Source organism: Suncus etruscus, chromosome 10 (assembly GCF_024139225.1).
Source record: "Suncus etruscus isolate mSunEtr1 chromosome 10, mSunEtr1.pri.cur, whole genome shotgun sequence".
Lineage (NCBI taxonomy): Eukaryota > Metazoa > Chordata > Mammalia > Eulipotyphla > Soricidae > Suncus > Suncus etruscus.
The window spans coordinates 113,061,963-113,066,606 of record NC_064857.1 but is presented as its reverse complement, the minus strand read 5'-3'; positions in this window follow the sequence as shown (position 1 = coordinate 113,066,606).

Here is a 4,644-nt window from a genome sequence, read left to right as displayed (position 1 = left end):
CCATCAGATAAATGGAATAGACTTGACTCTTCTAAGATAAATCCTCTAGTATATTATCATTAGTCTGTAAGCAAAAAAGGAGCAAGAAAGAAGTATAGCCAAAAAATGCCTCTTCGACAAATAATATCAGAAAATTGGTCATCTCCATGCATAAAAATGAACTAAGACCTCTCTTTAACACCATGTACAAAAGTCAAATTAAAATGATGATTTAAAGACTTTGATATTAGACATGAAACCATAGTACAGAGGAAATATAGGCAGAACTCTCTATGACATTGAAAATAAAGTCAACGATGAAAACCACTGAATAAGCAAGTGGAAGCAAAGATGAATAAATGGAACTACATTAAACTAAGAACCTTCTGAACCTCAAAGGAAACTGTGACCAAGAAATACAAAGACTGACCATGTAATGGGAGAAATTTTTCAGCCAATATTTATCTATAAAGGTTAATACAGTATATAAGATACTGGTAAAGTTTAACAATGAAAAAAAAAACATCTAGGCTCATCCAAAATATGAAGGGATAAATAGAAACATCATCAAAGAAGAAATACAGATAGCCAAGAAGCACATAAAAATATTTCACATCATTAATCATCAGGAAGATTCAAACCAAAACAACGAGATATTATCTAATACCACAGAGACTGGAATACATAAAAAAGAACAAGAACAACCAGCTTAGGCGCATGGAGAAAGGGACTCTCATTCACTGCTAGTAGACATGTTGAATGATCTATCCTTTTTGTAAAACAGTATGGATAGTCCCCCCAAAAAAACAAAGAACTGAGCTTCCATATGATCTAGAAATACTTCTCCTAAATACACACACACACACACACACACACACACACACACACACACACACACACACACACACACACACACACGGTATACCCTACGGGCTCAAAAATGCATCTGCATTCCTATGTTCATTGGAGCACTATTTACAATAGCAAGAAATGAAATAATCTAAGTACCAAGAACAGATGAGTGGACAAAATAACTTGGCAAATCTACACACTAGAATACTATGGAGCTGTTGTGATAAATAAAGTCATGAAATTTGCCTATACATTAATAAATATATAAAGTATTATCTTGAGCGAAATGAGTGAAAAGAAGAGGGATATATATAAAATGATTGCACTTATTTGTGAATTTAAAAAATAATATATTATGTTAGTAATACCCAAAGACAAATGAGTCCATGGCCAGGAGGATCAGTCCATAGTAGGAAGCTTGCCATGACTAGCTGGGGAGTACAGTTTTTTTGTTTTGTTTTTATTTTTTTTGGGGGGGTCACACCTGGCCGCACTCAGGGGTTACTCCTGGCTCTATGCTCAGAAGTCGCTCCTGGCAGGCTCAGGGACCATATGGAATGCTGGGATTTAAACCACTGACCTTCTGCATGCAAGGCAAACACTTTACCTCCATGCTATCTCTCCGGCCCTTGGGGAGTACAGTTAGTGCAGAGAAGAAACCATTAAAACAGTGATGGTGGAATAACAGGTGGAAATAAGACATGAAAATGATCACTCTGAAGAAGTGGGTCCTGATAGGAGATAAAATAATACATATATGATACCTTTTATTATAATACTAATTTTCATGAATATTACAATTCACAATACCTAATGGAAAAATATATACAAAAAGATAAAAGAAAAATTTCTAATATAGGAGTAGTATACAATATATAGTAGTATAGTATTAAGTAGTAGTATAGGGTTGGGGAATAGCACAGAGAGGGTGGAAAGACAATTCCAGACACTGTAGAAAATGTGTTGTAGAAAATGTGTATTGGCTGTTGGATGTGAAGGGTGTTGGATATTGTATGACTGAGACTTAGTCATGAACAACTTTGCAACTGTATCTCATATTAGTAGATCAAAAATTAAATTTAAAATATAAACAAATTTTAAACTGAAACGTACTTACTCTCAATCTATTTCTCATATCATGAAATCTACCCAGGTCCTATATCTTGATTTAAGAAAAATGATTGTAAACAATATGATGAGACTCAAATCAAAAGAAAAAGTAAATACTTGTTTTTTTCTCCTTTTTTCCTGAATATGAGCTCTGAGTTATCATCGCCTACCCCAAATGGCATCTCTCTCTTAACTGGATGTCTTTTTATGTATTTTATAGTTTTTTTCTTTTAACTGGGTGTCTTTAAATTATGCCTCACATTTCTTTTGCTACATAAAAAGACTTTAATTTGAAATAGTCCCATGAGCTTATTTTTTCCCTCTTTGTCAGTGGAGTTGAAATCATTGACAATACTTCTGAGGTCCATATCCTGAAGACTTTTGCTTGTTTTCTACAATGTATTTAATGGATTTTGGTCTGATATTTATGTCTTATTCAGTTGGAATTAACATCTGGAATTTCTAAATGCTATGCTTTTTGCACATCTAGAGGAAGATTAGCATCTTCTCAATTTTATCTTTCATGCATATTCCAACAGTATTCCATCTGGTATGTATAGAGTTGCTTATAAAAAACTATTGTTTCTTTCCACAGATAACTCCCTACTTTGGTTAATTATTCAGTATAAGTTAATTCTTTCTATTTTTTGCTTTTATTTAAATGATGTTTCTAAGGTTGGGTCTGATCATACTTTTCTATAACAGCCCAAACACAATTTCCCAGCCCACATGCTCTTCTGCAATGACATTATCATTTCTCATCAAGAAATGGCATCTAATTTTCTTCTTTCCACATATGGGCAAATTTTGACTCATTTGCAATTAAAACACATATATACTATATATATTATATTATGTATTATAATATACAATATCATATTATAACATATAATGTATGCTATATGGTATATAATGTATAATTTATAACATGCAATGTATATGATATATAATATTTTATACAATATAATATAACATATATTATTATATAATATATTTTTAAATTTATTTAAACACCTTAATTACATACATGATTGTGTTTGGGTTTCAGTCATGTAAAGAACACCACCATCATCACCAGTGCAACATTCCCATCACCACTGTCCCAAGTCTCCCTTCGCCCCACCCGACCCCCGCCTGTACTCTAGACAGGCTCTCCATTTTCCTCATACATTCTCATTATTAGGACAGTTCAAAATGTAGTTATTTCCCTAACTAAACTCATCACTCTTTGTGGTGAGCTTCCTGAGGTGAGCTGGAACTTCCAGCTCTTTTCTCTTTTGTGTCTGAAAATTATTATTACAAGGGTGTCTTTCATTTTTCTTAAAACCCATAGATGAGTGAGACCATTCTGCATTTTCTCTCTCTCTCTGGCTTATTTCACTCAGCATAATAGATTCCGTGTACATCCATGTATAGGAAAATTTCATGACTTCATCTCTCCTGACAGCTGCATAATATTCCATTGTGTATATGTACCACAGTTTCTTTAGCCATTCGTCTGTTGAAGGGCATCTTGGTTGTTTCCAGAGTCTTGCTATGGTAAATAGTGCTGCAATGAATATAGGTGTAAGGAAGGGGTTTTTGTATTGTATTTTTGTGTTCCTAGGGTATATTCCTAGGAGTGGTATAGCTGGATCATATGGGAGCTCGATTTCCAGTTTTTGGAGGAATCTCCATATCGCTTTCCATAAAGGTTGAACTAGACGGCATTCCCACCAGCAGTGGATAAGAGTTCCTTTCTCTCCACATCCCCGCCAACACTGTTTATTCTCATTCTTTGTGATGTGTGCCATTCTCTGGGGTGTGAAGTGGTATCTCATCGTTGTTTTGATTTGCATCTCCCTGATGATTAGTGATGTGGAACATTTTTTCATGTGTCTTTTGGCCATGTGTATTTCTTCTTTGTCAAAGTGTCTGTTCATTTCTTCTCCCCATTTTTTGATGGGGTTAGATGTTTTTTTCTTGTAAAGTTCTGTCAGTGCCTTGTATATTTTGGAGATTAGCCCCTTATCTGATGGGTATTGGGTGACTAGTTTCTCCCACTCAGTGGGTGGCTCTTGTATCCTGGGCACTATTTCCTTTGAGGTGCAGAAGCTTCTCAGCTTAATATATTCCCATCTGTTAATCTCTGCTTTCACTTGCTTGGAGAGTGCAGTTTCCTCCTTGAAGATGCCTGTAATGTCCTGGAGTGTTTTGCCTATGTGCTGTTCTATATATCTTATGGTTTTGGGGCTGATATCGAGGTCTTTAATCCATTTGGATTTTACCTTCGTACATGATGTTAGCTGGGGGTCTAAGTTCAATTTTTTGCAAGTGGCTATCCAATTGTGCCAACACCACTTGTTGAAGAGGCTTTCCCTGCTCCATTTAGGATTTCCTGCTCCTTTATCAAAAATTAGGTGGTTGTATGTCTGGGGAACATTTTCTGAGTATTCAAGCCTATTCCACTGATCTGAGGACCTATCCTTATTCCAATACCATGCTGTTTTGATAACTGTTGCTTTGTAGTACAGTTTAAAGTTGGGGAAAGTAATTCCTCCCATATTCTTTTTCCCAATGATAGTTTTAGCTATTCGAGGGTGTTTATTGTCTACGCCACTAAAAATGAGAACCTGGAAGAAATGGATAAATTCTTGGACTCTTATAATCTTCCACGGTTGAAGGAAGAGGATGTAGCATATCTAAACACCCCCATCACCATTG